The sequence below is a fragment of the Pseudonaja textilis genome, chromosome 2, assembly GCF_049901715.1.
Source record: "Pseudonaja textilis isolate UNSWEBS1 chromosome 2, rPseTex1.2, whole genome shotgun sequence".
NCBI lineage: Eukaryota > Metazoa > Chordata > Lepidosauria > Squamata > Elapidae > Pseudonaja > Pseudonaja textilis.
The window spans coordinates 105,824,302-105,843,708 of NC_141991.1; positions in this window are offsets into that span (position 1 = coordinate 105,824,302).

Below are 19,407 nucleotides of genomic sequence, written 5' to 3' on the forward strand. Positions count from 1 at the left end.
TGGAGTGAACAAACATTCTAGCCTGAGGAAGGGTCAAGTCTTCATAGCCTTCTGGATCTCAGAGGGGAGGTGGTTTCAGTGAGTAAGCACTGTAACCAGTGGTAGGATTCAAATTTTTTTTACTACCAATTCTGTGGGTGTGGCTTGGTGGGCGTAGCAGGGGAAGGATACTGTAAGATCTCCAGCCAGAGGTGGTATTTTCTGGTTCTCTGAACTACTCAAAATTTCTGCTACTGGTTCTCCAGAACTGGTCAGAACCTGCTGAATACCACCTCTGCTTATAACAGAGAAATTATATCCCCTAGGTGACATGGTTTGATGAGGACATATAGAGAGTCCCTCATTGGACAAAAATAAAATATATTTCTTTCCTCACTTTTGATATATGTGATGTTGAAGACTAAGCACTATTAATAGTGATCATCTAATCCACAGGTGTCAAACTCATGGCATCATGTTGCCATTATGTGATGTATCACAATGTTTTTCCCCTTCGCGGAGCTGGAGTGGGTGTGGCCAGAGCATGATGCATCCAGTTTGCAGGCTGCTAGTTTGACACCCCTGATTCTAGTCTAATTAACTCTACAATAAATATATTCCATGATACATGTTTCACCTTAAATAGCTGCACTGAGGAAGAAAACAAAAACAAATTCACACGCAAAACAATTGTAAAAATAGTGATTCAAAAGATGATACTACTTTATCTGAAAGAGGTAGATCTTTTTCTAGAATAAATATGATTTGGTCTCTAAGACTGTGACTTGTAATGTTCATAAAATGGAGATGTTACTGGAGAGTCTCTCAGACAATAACCCAGTGGCTTTAATTTTAAAAGAAAAAATAACTCAGGTGGAAATTGAATGAGATGTTGTTGCAAAAGGAAATAGTAGTGGAGAATTGTAAAAAGAAGCTAAAAGGATTTTTTAAAAAAATCTTAAGAGTGGCTCAGAAATCAGAATGGTTTGAAATGCAAGCAAATCTTTTATAACCGGCTATATGAGGCTGACACATAGAATGTAACAGTGAATTTAAAAAGAAAATGCAAGAGAAAATACAAGTGATTTTGGAGCAGATTAAAAAAAGAAGAAGAGTTTTTAAAAAGTTCACAGGGAAACAACTATTACCCACCAACTGAAATTTCTACAGAAGCAACTCTCTGTTTTAACACCGAGGGACATGGAAATAAACATGAATTATGCAAAACAAAGAGTTCTGAGTTTATAAATAAACTGAGGAAATAATTGGCATACAAGTTGTGAAAGCAAAAAGAAAAGAAAATAATACTAAATTTACAAGAAGAAAATACTGTAATGACATAATGCAAATTTACGAAAAGCCTTTCACCGATATTGTTCTATTCTATATAAAGATTAAGACATTTCCTTTGAAAAAGTGGATGAATATTTATATAGACAGAATTTCTGAAGAGAATCAGAGGCAACTTTTGAATGGGGGTATAACAATAAGCATCGGGTTTGTTACTTTAGCCCTCAAGTCAAGAAGCTGAAGCCAAACACCTAGATTACCTTCCCATCATTTTAGGACATTTCAATCAAGCAAATTTAAGGAAAGAGCTCCTAAAATATTTCCAGCATGTCAATTGTCCCACTCAGGGGTAGGATGCAAATATTTTTACTACCAGTTCTGTAGGCATGGCTTGGTGGGCGTGGCCATGTGACTGGGTGAGCATAGCTTCCTCTTTTTTTTTTTGCAGCACCCATCCCCTTCCGCTCCATTTTTTTTGCCTCCTGGACCTCAGGGAAGCCTCCTGGGTGAAGCAGTAAGACACAAGAGGGATCCCGGCCCAGCTGATCATCAGAACAGCTGATCTTTGGGAGGAAAAAAAAAAAGAAATACCGGTTTGTCTGAACAGGTAGCTGTTTTTTACTACTGGTTCAGCCGGACTGTAACATTTTTTTACTACCGATTCATCTGAACCAGGCCAAACTAGTAGAATACCATCACTGGTCCTAACACTGGCAAAAATACTTTAGATCACTGCTACACAACACTAAAAGATATATTATAAGTTTATAGGTCTTTACCACAAGCAGCTGTGGGACAATCTGATCACTGCATTACTTAACCTTGTACCTGCCTACAGACAAAGATTTAAAGCTATGAAACCAACAATTAAATCTGTGAGAACATGGACTGATGAGGCAAAGCTGAAGTTACTAGCTTGCCTTGATTGCACTGATTGAAATGTTTTCGAAGTTACCTCTGCAGACCTAGATGAGCTCATAGATACTGCAACATCATATGTCAGTTTCTGTGAAAACCTATGTGTACTGATCAGGAACCTGTGAACATATAGTAACAATAAACCTTCGTTCACAGCTAAACTTAAGCAGCTACGTCATTCCAAAGAGGAAGCCTACAGAAAAGGTGACAGAATGCTGTACAATCAGGCCAGAAACGTATTAACAAGAGAGATCAGAGCAGCAAAAAGAAGCTACTCTGAAAAGTTAAGGAATCAGTTCTCAACAAATGAACGAGCAAACATGTGGAAAACTCTTAAAAACATCACTGGCTACAGCAAACCTCCTTCCCAGGGAGAAGGAAATCAACAACTAGCAGATGACCTGAATGTGTTTTACTGCAGGTTTGAAAGGAAACTACAGCCACCTATCTCCACAATCCCCATCTCAAACACACCAACGACAGTCAAATCTTCTACAACTGACCACATCGCAAACAACAGCCAAAGCTCCCACAATTGACCCAAACCCATTGGGTTCACAACCTCTGGTGATCACAGAGAAAGAAGTGCAAGATCTATTTCACAGACAAAAGCCAGGAAAAGCACCAGGCCCAGACAAGATCTCCTTCTTGCTTAAAAGTCTGTGCTGACCAATTGGCCCCCATCTTCACTCGAATCTTCAATAAATCACTAGAGATGTGCCATGTTCCTTCTTGCTTTAAGCACTCTACTATCATCCTAGTGCTAAAGAAGCCAGGGAACTGAATGACTACAGACCAGTTGCTCTAACATCTGTAATTATTAAAACCTTTGAAAGGCTAGTGCTGTCCCACCTGAAAACTATCATGGATCCGCTGTTAGATCCCATGCAGTTTGCATACTGAGCAAATAGATCGACAGAAGATGCTGTTAATATGGCTCTGCACTACGTCCTGCAACACCTTGAATCCCCAAATGCCTAAGCAAGGGTCCTCTTTGTAGACTTCAGTTCGGCATTCAATACCATCATTCCAGACATTCTTCTAACTAAACTAAACCAGCTAGTGGTACCTGAACACACTTGTAAGTGGATCATAAGCTTCCTAACAGACAGGAAGCACCAGGTGAAGCTAGGCAGAATCACATCTAATACCTGTACAATTAGCACAGCCCCCTGCAAGGCTGTGTACTTTCTCCACTTCTCTTCTCCCTATATACCAATGACTGCATCTCAAACAATCCATCTGTTAAAATACTGAAGTTTGCAGATGACACAACAGTGATTGGTCTCATTCGAGACAATGACGAATCCACATACAGACAGGAGGTTGTACAACTTGCCTCATGGGGTAACCAGAACAATCTGGAACTGAACACACTCAAAACTGTAGAAATGGTGGTAGACTTTAGAAGAAACCTCCCATACTACCACCTCTTACAATACTAGACAATACAGTATCAACAGTAGAGACATTTAAATTTCTAAGTTCTATCATATCACAAGACCTAAAATTTGACACCTTATGTCAAAAACATCATCAGAAAAGCACAACAAAGAATGTTCTTTCTGCACCAACTCAGAAAGCTCAAACTGCCCAAGGAGCTGCTGATACAGTTCTACAGGGGAATTATTGAGTCTATCATCTGCACCTCTCTCTATAACTGTCTGGTTTGGTTCTGCAACACAACAGGACAGACACAGATTTCAGAGGATAATTAGGACTGCAGAAAAACCAATTACTATCAACCTGCCTTCAATTGAGGACCTGTATACTGCATGAGTCAAAAAGAGGGCTGTGAAAATATTTACAGACCCCTCACATCCTGGACATAAACTGTTTCAACTCCTACCTTCAAAAGAACGCTATAGAGCACTGCACACCAGAACAATTAGACACAAGAACAATTTTTTCCTGAACGCCATCACTCTGCTAAACAAATAATTATTGTAATGTAATGGCGTTGAAATTTATATTATATTATTGTCTTAAAGTTTACAAAAACGTGTATCTTTGGTACATGATGCCAGAAAAATTATCCAGAATGTATAAACAGCATTCCAAATCAGTGTCAAAAATGTGATCAACATGAGGGAACATTCTATCACACTTGATGGACATATAAAAAAACTTTAAAAATTTTGATTCAAAAATGAACACTGATATGGAGGATTTAAAAGAATAATACTCATTTGCAGGCAGAACTTTTCCTTTCAGGATTGATTGATACAGTGTTAGAAAACAGTCACTGAAATTTATTTCAGTATATGATTACTGTGGCAAGATTATTATATGCACAAAAATGGAAAAAATCAGCATTATTGGTGAAATTGACAGAACTTGCTGAGATCACTTGGCTGACTTCCTGATTAGAAAAAGAACATTATGGACATTTATCAATGACTGGAAACTGCTTAGGTACTTTTTATGTAAAATACAAAATGATTTTGTGACTTATACTTTTGATGATTAGAAAGAAAGGAATTATAAAGAAAGGAATTATGATGTAATCTTAGAGGTTTGATTAAAATTGCAATAATTGCTGAGAAGAAAACCAGAAGTCATTTCTTTAGATATTTTTTTCATGCTTTCTGTCCTTTTCAGATTGTCTCCTTTTTTTCTATCTCTTTTTTCTTTGCCTCTTTGCCTTTCTCTTCTTCCTTTATACATTTCCTTTGCTTTTTATTTGAATATCTATCTATCTATCTATCTATCTATCTATCTATCTATCTATCTATCATCTATCTATCTATCTATCTATCTATCTATCTATCTTAAGTTTTTGCGGGTATTTACATGTATGGTATTCAGCTTTGTTCGGGTATTTTCCCACGTCATTATAGTTGTGCTTTTAAAGTTGTAGCGACATTTTGGCAGAATCTCATCTGCCATCTTCAGGCTTCTATATTGTGTTCATCTGTGAGTCAGACTTTCACAGCCATTTCTGTTTTAAATTTGGTGCTAGCCTACTGCTGTGACAGAATGGTTTTTTCTTCATCCTGATTGGTTGGGAGTCTTGGTCTGTGTTTATTGGTCTTGGAGTTTGCTGTGCTCTGCTTGACTGGTGTTTCTAATATCTTCTGTCTATTTTGTAGCTTTTTTTTGTCTTAATTGGCTGGCAACATTGTGTTTCCTGCATTGCAGGCTTTTAGTGCGACTTGGCTCCGAGTAAACAGACAGCTATCATTTATTAGGAAGCTAGGTTTCATCTGGGTGCCTGGTTGGGGCATGTTTGAGCTGGAGGTATCGGGGGAGTCTGTGCCCAGGTGTTTGCCTGGTTTGTGGTGTGGAATTTTTTTTGTTTGAGAGTGCAGGCTTCCAGATAATTGACAGTCTGGTGGAGTCATCTCTTCTATTCATGCTTTCAGGTCTTTTTTCAATATCTATGGCTTCTCTGATAATTCTGTAGCTGGGGTTTTCTATAGTGGCTAGGGTTTGGGTGCCATTGAAGTCGATGCTATGACCTGTGGCTTTCATGTGTTGGACTAGTGAGGAAGTGTGTTCCAGCTTTTTTACTGCATTTTTGTGTTCATCCAGGCAGGTACTTATTCTTCTATTGGTCTGTCCAATGTATGTGGCAGGGCATGATGCACAGGGGATTTCATAGATGCCTTGGTTTTCCAGATCAATTTTATTTTTGGGGTTTCTAAGGATGGCTGTTATTTTTCTGTCTGTTTTGAAGGCAGTCTTGATGTGATGCCTGTGTAGTATCTTGCTGATTTTGTCTGTAGTACCTCTTATGTAGGGCAGGACAGCTGTTCCATAGGTCTGTTCATCTTCTAGGTCTCCATTATGTCTCAGTGTGTTTTTGTGGATCAAGCCAGTGATTTTGCTTTTGTGGAAGTCGTTGGCACAAACAGACTCCCCCTGATACCTCCAGCTCAAACACTCCCTAACCAGGCACCCAGATGAAACCTAGCTTCCTAATAAATGATAGCTGTCCGTTTACTCAGAGCCAAGTCACACTAAAAGCCTCCAATACAGGAAACACAATGGTGCCAGCCAATCAAGACAAAAAAAAGCTACAAAATAGACAGAAGATATTAGAAACACTAATCAAGCAGAACACAGCAAACTCCAAGACCAATAAACACAGACCAAGACTCCCAACCAATCAGGATGAAGAAAAAGCCATTCTGTCAAAGCAGTAGGCTAGCACCAAATTTAAAACAGAAGTGGCTGTGAAAGTCTGACTCACAGATGAACACTATACAGAAGCCTGATGATGGCAGGTGAGATTCTGCCGAAACGTTGCTACAACTTTAAAAGCACAACTATAATGACGTGGGAAAATACCCAAATAAAGCTGAATACCATACATACATATATACAAAAATCTTTTCTTTTCTTAGAAAAATCAAATCCACTTCTTTTTGAAGGAAACACTTAATTGGACAGGTTTTGTTTTTAATGTAAGCGCCTTACAGGGTATTCATTGCCCGAACTTATCCATTTTTCCTTTTTTTTTTAATGGAAAAGAAGATGGGTTCTGAATAATGAAAGTGAATTAACTTTGGCTTAATGGCATGCTGAGAAAAACTAAAAGATTCAGCTGCCTTCCTTTCCCTAAGAAGTCAATTTGAGGTAAGACAGGTTCTGGTAATAGATCTCTCCTAGGCAATGGGATCTTGTTGACAACAGATGGAATGAATTTATCTAGCTGCCCACTTTTCCATTTTACTTGACCTTGGGTGGCTTGCTATAACACAGATAAAAATGCAAAATATATAATATAAACCAAAAATAAAAAACATGTTTTATATGTGTATGATGTAATATGAGCTGGTAGCTGGGAGTAACAAATGTTTATGATATAGTCTTTACTTACTTATTGAACTGAGTGGTTAATGGGCTGCCCTGCGGACTGTAGGCTTCTAGTTTCTGCCAATTGGCCAACCATGCAAAAAATAATCTTACTTATCTATTAAATATATATTTAAGGCTATTCCTTCTGTGTCATATGCTCCAGTGGTGCCATTTTTCAAATGTAATTAATTCTTACTCCGATGAATTGATTTGCAAAATATCACAGTTACTGGAGTGTCCTTGCTCATGCAATAATTATAATAATAACAGCTATTATATTTTTTCTGCTTGACAAGTAGAATGACATATTCTGATTTTTCTCCAGAGCTAATTTGTCCCAGCTATACTTATTAAAATACAACTGACCGCTGAGTCATTTTCCAAAACATACTGATAATGGGGAAGAATACATGATAAATCTGATAATGAAATTGCTCCTGTATCGATCTCTTCCCTGACTTTATGTAATCATTGCAAATAACTCTGCAAGTTAGCCTATCCTGTTATATCTACAGATATGGGGAGGAAAAGCGTTTTACAGCGTGTAGAAATTTGGAATATGGCTATATAACATATTTGTATCTCAGTTTGAAGTAGCAATTTACTTTACTTGAAGAATTGCTTGTACTAAGATCTATAAACTACATTACTCTTCCTCAACAGATTGCCCTTCACAGTGCCCTGTGTTGCTATTATAAATCCCATGAGTGGCTGCTAGGAATTCTGGGAGATGTGGTTTTACCATACCAGATTTAGGAAGATTAGGATATGATATATTTTCACTGCTTGCAGCAAAAGATACATTTCATAAAAATGTATCCTTCCCATTCCACCCTATCCAGTGAGTTATCTGTATATATAAAAGCGAAATACCACTCACGCATCATCACAAAATTTCCAGAACCGTAAAGCCTACAAACTTGAAATTTGGCACGTATGTTCCTCTTGGCTTCTAGGTGCTCATTAAAAAAGGATTTTTCAAAATGACTATCAGAGCATTAGTATTTCATATATTATTATTAACACGCTCTGATGCTAAGGAGTTCTATTCCCTCTCCCCACCTGAAAAGAAATCTGTTCCAAATGCAAAGCACAAGCAGAGGAGAGGAGTTTCAGTTTCAGTTTCAGTTTTAGTTTCACAGCACCAAGCAGCTTTAGTACAGAACAGTTGAGCTAAGCCATGCCCAGGCTCCTTGCTGTCTCCTTATTGCTCACACAGCAAATACTGTTTCAGTTTCCATGTTTCAGTTTCCAAACAGCCCTCACTTCTCACACCAACAGGATGCTAGCCAAATGAATACCAATGGATGCTGGTAGGCAGAATTTTTTTTCCTTTATTTTCCTCCCCAAAAACAAAGCCCGACCAATATAGTTTTGTAGCGAACCACAGGTATCGAACTAGTTCTAAATAAGTGTTTGCAGGGTTACTGCCTAAATATTCAAACTATTAGTTGTGAAAAATATAAAAAGAAGTAATGGATGATTACTATTCTAGAAAATGAACAATCTTTGCTGATTCCTCATTTTTTTTTGACAACACTATTATTTATTTATATGTTTATCAAAGTTCTACATTGCCCATCTCATCTGAGTGACTCTGCCATTTACTAATAAAATCATACAATGATGTAACAAACATAATTAAAAACAGTTAGAAATAGATTTAAAAACAAAGTTAATAATTAAAAGGTTAAAAAGTAAAGAGGTAGAGGAAATGCCCCCAAGCCACCAATCACCCCAAGGGTTACACATCACTTTTAGACCTTCGTACCAGTTGGCAGAATCGAGTCTTTAACACTTTTCTGGAAAGCCTACTTCACCTCTGGGAATCCTCTTCATTTCTAGGGGCAAGATGTTCCATAGGACAAGGGCAATAGCAGAGAAGGTTCTCTTCCTATCCCACCAGCTGACATATGATAACATTAAAGAATTCTTTACTTCTTTAAGTGTCTGCAACATACCCTCCTTGCAGGACTATGTGGGATGGGTCTGAAAAGATTCACCCTACAATTTAGATTTCAGGGTAGCCAAACCTCCCTAAACCTGCAATTTAAATGTGTGGTTTTCACTTCCAGAGCTTGCAGCAAATGGCTATTGGAGTTTTCAAGTTGAAATTTACACCATTGGAATATACCTACTTGGGGGGGGGTCATTGATCTGAATTGGTCATCATTGACCCAGCACTCTTCAAATATGTTAGAGATCAATTCCTATAACCCCCAGTCATCCAGACTGTTTGCTAAACTGGCTTGAAGTTTTTGAAAACTGAACACACCAAGAGGTCATCAAAATGGGGGACATTGTTCCCTTCACAATGAAGACTTTTCATTGTGATAACTGTGTTGTGACTATACATGACTTCCTTTCCCATTTCCATTTCCCACTTCCAAAATGTTCCTTAAAAATCCAAAGCACCTGCAGACATGATCTAGACTGAGAGTCAAGCGCTGAAAAATGTTGTGTTACATAGGCTACAAAGTATTTGTCAGTATTTTCCAATGCACTGCATACAGTGCATCTTTTTGTAAATGCCTACATGAAATGCTAAGAATTTTCAAGTTACAAAAGCAAAAGTAAACCAAGAAAATTCAGCATTAAATTGTTAACGGAGGCATACAAAACCTTTGCCAGACCAATTCTTGAATACAGCTCATCTGCCTGGAACCCACACTGTATATTGAACATTAACACAATTGAGTGGGTTCAGAGGTATTTCTTCACAAAAGTACTCCACTTCTCCACTCACAATAGAATTCCCTATGCCTCCAGGCTTGAAATTTTGGGCCTGGACAATCTAGAACTGTGCCGCCTGCAGTCTGATCTAAGCATAGTTCACAAAATTGTCTGCTATAACATGTTGCCTGTCAAAGACTTCTTCAGCCTCAATCACAATAACATACAGGCAAACAACTGATACAAACTCAAGGTAAACCACTTCAAACTCGATTGCAGAAAATATGACTTCAGCAACAGAGTGGTCAACGCCTGGAATGCCCTACCAGATTCCATTGTTACAGCCTCAACCCCTCACAGCTTCAGCCTCAAACTGTCTACCGTGGACCTCACCCCATTCCAAAGAGGTCCTTAAAGGGGGCGTGCATAGGTACACCAGCGTGCCTACTGTCCCTGTCTTACTGTCCCAATCTACCTGTATTTATTTCCTTTGTTCATGTTTATGTTCATACCTATACTTGTTTTCTTGTGCATGTTTGACAAGCAAATAATAAACACAGATAACTCTAGAGAAAGTTGACTTACAATGCAGTTTGTTCTTTCTCTTCCAAGATTGGTGTTGACTTTGCAGACCTTTTCTGATTTCTTTCTACATTGACAAACAAAAGTCATTGACAGAAAAGGGAATCTTCTGTATGGGTATCCTATAAAAAGAGTGCTGCTTTCTTTAATACAGGCAGCTGTTGGAATAGTAAGCCATTTTGCTTGAGTTTCCTACTAAGAGTACCCCAGAGGTGAAACAGTTGTTAATCTGTTTTTGGCATGAGAAGGCAACAAAACTGGGCGCTTAGTCTAGATAATTAGAATTGTCACAGCAGTTTTTACAAAGCCAATGGTCACTCACAGTGTTCCTTATCTTCTGTTTATGGAGATTACAATCCTTTAAAACTTATGCTTTTATGTTTAGTGTCAACTCCTTCCTCTTGTTTTCATAGTCAAATAAAGTGACTTTTAGTACTCTGACTAAACCAAGACCTTTCTCCACTTGCCCCTAACCATAGTACAACCATACTTTGACACTTCTTTTTCCTGCTGTGCCCCATGATGATGTTTTTTCATTTGAGTCTCTAGTTGAAGGCATGACCTTTTCAGCCTAGTTCTACTTCAAGGAAGCACCATGACCAGATGTGGTATTCTACCGTTTCTGACCGGTTCTATAGAACTCCCTGTTAACTTTCTAAGCAATTAGGAGAACCTTAGAAGAAATCTCCTTTTGTTTTTTTCCACCCTTATTACATTCTTGGCAGTATGGTCTCTGAAGGAGGTGGTTTTTTTTTTCTGGTACTTTCTTAAAGGGGAAGGATTTGTTTTAAGTTTTTTACACTGCTGTTGAGAGAAAATACTCCCTTGGAAATACTTCCAGCCAGCATGCAATGATCAGCACTTTGAAGAAATAATTGAATAATGAAGCAGAGCTGCTGGAAAGGAGCTTTTAATGACAAGGAACTAAGATGAATGACATTCAGCAAGGCTTCTTGGCTAGCTAGAAGGATTGACATTCAAACATGAGTTTACATACCCTTTCTGAGTTTTGGTCTAAAACTGGTCTTTGGTGAAGTTTAATTCTGTCCTTGGTGATGTTTAATCCTGTGTTTATTGATGGGATAATTTTCCCTATTCAGCGTTGTTCAGAAGGAAAAAGGTTAATCTCTATTCCTGAAAAGAAACTGGTTTGAGAAATCTGGCTAGTTCCTGTGTCTATTTTTTCTGGTAATTGGTTTAACAAGCAACAGCTATTGTTGTGATTTCATTATTTGTATTGTGATATCTTGTGAGGTGAGTGAGACCAACTGGTATCTTTAAGTGGTGCAAATGGATCTAAGGATTGCTTCTCCTGGGTGTGCTCTTTCTGGAGAGCTTAAATGACCTCTCTGCTAAAGGGTTTCACTTTATGAGCAAGAGTTGGCTGCTGATAGTTATCATTGCATTTTAACTATTTTAATTCCTCAAGGTGTTCTGGCACCCTGCCTGATTTGTAACTCCAGCTTGCAGGTATTTTTAGTCTAAAGATTGGTGTTTAGGGCAGCTTTTTGCAGGCAAAGAAGCTTTTTGTATTTTTGTACAGGTAATCCTTGACTTTCAACAGTTCATTTAGTGACCATTCAAAATTACAATGGCACTGAAAAAAGTGACCATTTATGACCATTTTTCACACTTACAACCATTGCAGTATCCCCACTGTCATGAGAGGCCAGGTGAGGAGAAGTGCCCCTTGACATGAGTAACATCAAGTTGACCACGACCACTTAGTCACATGACTACCAAGCCACACCTACCAACTAAGCCATGCCCACAGAACTGGTTGTTAAAAATTTGAATCCCACTCCTGACTATGACACTGAGTGCTCTAGCAGTTGGGTTGGAGTAGCTTTGCTCTTTTGATAGTGTACGGGTTGTATACTACCATCAGTGGTGGGATTGAATTTTTTTTAGTACCGGTTCTGTAGGCATGGCTTGGTGGGCATAGCAGGGGAAGGATACTATAAAATCTCCAGTCAGAGGTGGTATTTGCCGGTTCTCCGAACTACTCAAAATTTCCACTACCGGTTCTCCAGAACTGGTCAGAAGCTGCTGAATACCACCTCTGGCTACCTCTGGCTACCATGATCTGAAGATGGAAGGACTCCAATTCCATCTATATTGAGCTGGTACTTGGACACTGTCAGGATCTGGATGGTCAGGAACAAGTGCAGGCTGAATCCCTTCCAAATGGAATAGCTCCAGGTTTATGAACCAAACAATCCCAAGATGATTCTGAAAATAAAGTCAGTTCACAATTTTGGAATCTTCCTGGCTGACATCTGTGACCAGAAGCTCTTTTGCACAATTGTGATCATTCCTGACTCATGGTCACTTGTGAATTAGTCACCTCCTGCTTGAGACTACTAGAAAAGGGCTCTGTACAGGACTGTTGTTAAAAAGCATTTGAAGTCTACCATTGCTGCAAAATACAATGGCCTAGACAGGGATGGGTGTGATATACAGCTTTGGATTCTGTAGGAATGAATCAAGTTTGGAAAAATCTTTGTTCAACTCATCCGCTTTTTATTTCCTTCAAAGGAGCAATTGTAAGTACGACAGCAATTGTTCACACACAGTAATACTGTACTTCTGTTTAAGAACCTGTTACAACCAATTGGGCATTGCTAACATTGACTCCCCAGATATCTGTCTTACTAACTTAGCTGGTGATAGAAGGGAGAATGCTGCTGATTGAACTCGGGATAGATCCCAATTATCTATCTGTAACGAAGAGGGATTCTGGGAGGGAGAACAGAAAATTTTAAAATAATTGGGAGTAGGAAAAACTCCCGATAAAAATGTGCGTCTTTGGTGGGGGGGAAGCAGTAGGTGAGAGTCTAAAATGTACTTTGACTAGAATGCATTTATTTGCAGGTAAAAGAAAGTAGCAAGCAAACAGACAGGAAAGCTCTAAATGCAGCTCCCTACATGGCTAAGTAATCATTTTAGAGTCCTATAAAATATTACTTCGACTTTTCACACATGCACCCTAATGGATGGAAAGATGCTTTAAAAAAAAAACTAAAATGACAAGCACAAAGTCTGTTTTTTAAAAATAGCTGGGAATGGAAGAACTTGGTTTTCTTTTTGTCAGCATGCCCTGCATTATCTCCCCCCCGCCCCCGATATTCTTTTTCTTTTAGAGCCAATGTGACATTGCACACATCTTTGTTATTATTCAGTATATATGTATCTTCTCGCTCACTCTCTAGCACATGGATGAATGTATTTCGGGAGTCTGTATATCATCTTGTAGAGCAAAGCCTCCCATTTGAAACTATATGAATGAAAGCCCTTAATAATATTAAAGTATAAAAGAAGAAAATAGCTGTTGTTAAAAGCATACAAAGTGCTAAATATACTCAACAAGTGTTTGACATGAAAGGGATTAGAGATTTGTTAGAAACCATTAAAATATTGGGGTTAGGGGGAAAATACTTAATTCATGAGGAAGATAATTTGCAGGTATCCAGTCCACTACAAAATAGTCAGTCTCTATTGTGCCAGCCAAGTTAACAGATTTGGGGGATTGACAGGTAGGTACTAAATGTATAGCCAGTCTTTCAAGTAACCTGCCTTCACATCATATTACAGACTCTAAAACTGTGTTCTGGCCAGCCACTTGGACCCCACAAGAATCTGAAGAGCTGCATTATGCATCATCTGAAATCTCTGACCCATACTTAAAGCCAAAGCATGTGTTAACAATGGCCAAGGAAAGTGCCAGAATATGCGTAATTGCAGAGATGTATAATTAAGGCAAGCTCTGCATTCTGCAGAAAGAGTTACAATTGGTGACCCAGCTAATGTTGATTAAACACATTGTTAAGCACTGCTAGTACAGGCATTTAAAGGTGCTGAATTCAGAAGAATGGTCAAACTTTTGGAGAGGGCAGCAGCCCCATTCCCAACTTGTTCTGCCATCATTGGACATCCAACTTAGGACTTATCTCATAGGTAAGCTGCATTTTGTTTGTCTTCATCCAAAACTTTCCAGAAACCTACCCATTGTTTTTAGAGGTCACATGGGACAAGGCAGGTCAATTTTTCTAAGACACCCCCAAATTGTAACTGAATCTCTTCTGATAATGCATTTATCAAACTCTTCTTCCTCAGTAGGTATGTCCATATCACAGCATTACAGTATACGCAGTGGTGGGATTCAAACATTTTTACCACTGGTTCGGTGGGCATGGCTTGGTGGGTGCACTTTGCGCGCATGCACACACTTTGCATGCGTGTGTGCACCAAAAGCACACTTTGCGCAGGCGCAGAGGTGTTTGCGCAGGCACAGAGGCATTCTAACTCATCTTCTACAAGCCTCACAATCCCAGTCGCTTCAGCAGCTGTCTCATGACACTCTTCTATACCGTGCAAAGCAACTGCGCTTCAAATTCAGAGGATAAAGGTGAGTATGGGAGCCAGGGCGGGCGGGTGGGCCCATCAGCAGAGCAACAGAGAGAACTGATTTGGTCTCTGCTGCTCATTGTGCTACTGGCTCGGCAGAACCGGGCCGAACCGGTAGAATACCAACATTGAGTATGCTGATTTTACTTATGTTCTCACTTCTTCCCATACAATAGGGAAATTACAATTCAAGATTAAATCTTGAAAATATATAATTCCCATCCAGCAGTGGCATTTTCATAGAATTGGGGGGGTGGGGGAGCAGGGGGCAGAAATGACTATATCGCTGAAATGAACAATATTTGATACAGTGATGTGTTTCCTTCATTAAGTATCCCTTCAGAAAAATCCTTATTCCAAACCTTGTTAGGTTGCCCTAGCATCTATGTCCTCTGTTTGTATTTTGCATTAATCTCAAACAAAACTTTAACAGAAGGGTTGATTTGCATGAGCTATTTAGTCCTGGTGCTTACATCAATATTCAGAAAAGTAATTTTTGAGACTTTATAAATGATGAAGCCATCCTTTGTGAACTAAAATCACAGTTGTTCATTATGCAGTAATGCAGAGCCATTGTCAATAACCTTCTAAATAAAACAATGCAAACTATTTTGATAGAGAAATGTTTTTAACAGATGGTAGCATTATGCCAATTCTACATGAAACATCTTTCTTTACTGAGAACATTCCAAAATTTAGAGAGTTATTAAAAGACTATATTTGTGAAGTGCAGGAAGGAAGGAAGGAAGGAAGGAAGGAAGGAAGGAAGGACTAGCTTCTAGGGAAGTTGTCTTCTATTAACATACACAGGAAGTAGGAATATTTTATTTGTATTTTGAATTTTTTTATGCAATATACTGGCTTTGGTAGCAATGATCTCATGACTGAATTGTTGCAATGCCCTTTATGTGGGGCAACTTTTGAAGACAGCAGCAGGTAGGGTGTGGCTGTCAGTTTAGTGGGTCAAAGCACTACATTGATTGACAGTGAGTTACTGAATGAACTCAGTTCAAGCAGGCACTGACCAGTCAGAAAAAAGCCTTAAATTACTTGGTGCCCCAATACTTACCCCAATAAATGTGGATCATCTTAAGATAATCACTAATCTGAGAAACACCTGGAGTATGAAGACCTTAGACCAATTCTTCCTGATCCAGCATTTCAGGTGACATTCCTCCTATGTTTTGAAGTGGTATGTCCTCCCAGTCTTACACGAACATATATTTATTTAGAATTATTAGATAATTGGAATTTTCTGATTTGGAAAAGGTTACCTTGAAGCAATTACAAAAAATACCTCCTACTAGATGACAGCACAATACTTAGGCACTGTGATGACTATTAATCACTGATCTAGTTCAACTGCAGCTCATAGGTAATTATGCTGATCTCATGGCTCTAATTCGAGTACTGCCTTCACCCACCTAGCTCTGGAATCGGCATGGAAAGGAACAATGTAATCAGTCTGATCTCTCGGAGCTTGTTTTATGGAGACAGAATTTCACAGGAGTAGTTTTCCAATGGACATCCTGTAGGGTTACCACATCTGGACTGCAAAACTTCAGATAACCACTAGATGGCAAAAAAAGAGGTACAGAGGACTCTCTTTGTTGCCATCTAGTGACCATTTGGACGTTTCCAGCCAAGATCTGGTCATCTTGTATATTAAGTTACCTTGACCATGTTAGAATTAGATTTAGGACGATAGCATTGCTATCTAAGCACTGTTAATGTATTAGATTTATACATATGATTTGAGCTAAGACTCATCTGAATGATGGAAACTTAATGCTGATTGAAAAATAACATGGAGTGCCACTGGGCTCTTGACCTTTGTTTTGGTCAGGCAGTAGACTTCACCATAGCACTTTGGTGTGTAGCAAGCAATGTATCATGGCAGTACAGGAATATCCAAGCAAGTTTAATCATATTGATTGCAGGCACAAGAGGGCCATCTTTTTGGTTGCTGAGAATAGTACTCTATATAGGTAATTAGTACAATACACTTAAAATGATAAATTTTCCTTGGTGGTAATTAATTTCCAGCAGGTTTCTGATTTGATCTGTGAAAAGGAGATATTGCCTTCAAAAGCCTGGGAATTTCTAATGTTGTATGTTAACGATCTACTGATTTCCACCCCCTAGTCATTCATTCTAGATAATGAAAAATACACAGGAGATTCAGCTAAATTTACCATAATCTTTTTTGTTCCTTTATAATTTTAAAAAGCATGCATAAATAAATCATGAAAAATAAGGAAATATTATTACTAGAGGGGATTCTTTCCTTCCTTCCTTCCATCCTTCCTTCCTTCCTTCCTTCCTTCCTTCCTTCCTTCCTTCCTTCCTTCCTTCCTTCCTTCCTTCCTTCCTTCCTTCCTTCCTTCCTTCCCTCTCTCCCTCTCACATGGCCTCCAGAGCTTATAAAAATCAGAGGGGAATCGGGTGTGCTTCCAAAAAGTCTGGAAGCTTTGGCAGAGCATACCCCATTTTTATGTGGCCTCCACAGCTTCCCTCCCTCCCTCTTTCCTTCTCTCCCTCCTCTACTCCAGAAAATTATCTGAAATACTCATAAAACAGTTGATGGAGTTGATGCTACACTATGGAAAAGGAACAGTCAGAAAAGAAGGAAGCAACATGGTAATTTAAAAAGAAGGTGGCAGCCAAACCAGAAGACCTGGACATTAAGGGATTCCCTGTAGTATAACAATGCTATAGGAGCATTTGCAAGAGTGACTAAAAAAGTCAAAATGGTGATTGTGGCAAAACCCCGTTCCCTTGCCCTTTTGATTGTTTTTTTTTAATCTCCCCACTGCTCCTCCAAGGCTGACAAGAAGAACATATAGATATGTGTTGAAATACTGACGTTTGCTGTTTAATGAAATAATCAGGGCAGATAATTTTTTATTCCTTTGATTTGAGTATTTTGTATTTACCATGCAAGGAAAATGTGTGTTGTATTGTCATTGCCAATGCATCAGCAGTTCAGTCAGTGTGTTTTCTAGAAGAGAGATAGCAATTTTGGGACATACGTGTCAAAGCTGACATGTCATGATGCTTTGTTCTAGTGTTCACGCCAGTGTTCACTAACAGCTGACAACTATTCTCGAAAGCACATCCACTTCTTGTGTGGTTTTTGGAGACTGCAGACTGTGAATCAAAATGAGTCATGGCCTCTGGACCCTGTGGAAGTTGCACGAGAGGATCATGCTCTCATGTGGCCTCCAGGGTGTCTAAAAGTCACATACAAACAGGGTGTGCTTTCATGCAATTTTTGAAAGCTGTGGAAAAACCTGCACAAAAATGGGAGTATGCGCTTGGGTAGCTTCTGGATTGTTCAGGAGCATACCCCATTTCTCTCTGGCTTTTGGAAGCTCTGGAGGCTGTGTGCAAGCACATCCCATTCTCTCATAGCCTTCGAAAATTGTACAAGAGTAGGTTGTGCCTTCGTGAGATTTTTGTTTTTTGCTGCAACAATGCACTACTGTTCAGGGTGGCCTAGTTGATTTCAGGGTGGCCTGGTTGAGTTCAGTGGAGGTGGGGTGACAGCTTGACAGCAGACAGTTTGTGAGTTTTTGACAATGAATTCAAAGTGTTTGCCCTCTGAAGTTTGGATTTCAAATAAAGTGCCAGTGCCTACATAACTTTTGTTACCCCCAAAATAAAAATGGGTTTTATATTAATTTTTGCTCCAAAAGATGCATTAGGTCTTATTTTTGGGAAAATATGTTACTAAATGCATCTGACTATCTGACAATCTTAACTGGGGCTTATTTTTGGGGTGGGGCTTTTTTTACGAGCATCTGAAAAATCATTTCCCAGTTGAGTCTTATTTTCAGAGAAACCAAGTGGGTTTGAGCTAGTTGCAGCTTTGCCTCTTCTCAGTTTAGCAAGGTGTAAGAATTCCAGTTTTAAACCTGTACAGTCAGATGTATGGAATATAAACTTGTCTTGGTCCATGTATGCATACAAACACATCAAGTATAAGGGGAAAAGAAGAAAGTTAAAGAATTAAAAATATGTACTTCCACATAATATTCTCCAGTGTGTAACCTCCATTACTGTGACATTGCCTTCATCTTATCCCCAGTCCCAGTTTTTAACTTCTTTCACCTGTCTTGATGTTAAGGAGGAATCCCCCCTCAAGCTAAATGCAAATTAATCTGGTTCCATCCATGTAAAATATGACATGGATGGGATTCCACCCTAGTGATATAGAATTACTGGCAATCAAGCAACGTGTGCATTTAATATATTGGTATTCTTGATTACACAGGCAAATGGCACCAAATTCATACACAGAACAAGCTGAACTGAAGCACCTACAAATCTCCATCAGATTGCTCCTCTGTGATTGTAAAATCAAATGTTCTTTACTTTCCAGAAGTCCTATGATAAATCCAAGGGACACCAATGCAATTTTTACTAATTTCAAAGAGTGGCCAATTCAAAAGCTGCAATGCACTCAATAGGTAAAAAAAAAAAAAAGATCATTGTTATCAATTTATCAATGCCAGCAGTGGCATCAGCACAAGGATTTGTCATTAGGGCCATACATTTTTAGCAGAAAATGCACTCTCCTTGGTTACCATAGCAGCCAGCATTGACTGAGTCCATGATACAGTGACTAATTTTGCTTAATTGCATTTCTATTCGCTCCTTTTAGATAAATGAGCATGAATTTCTGTGACACAGATCAGTTGGCTAAATTTACCAGTTTGAGGAAGCATTTGGCCTGAGATGTTTCCAAAGGCT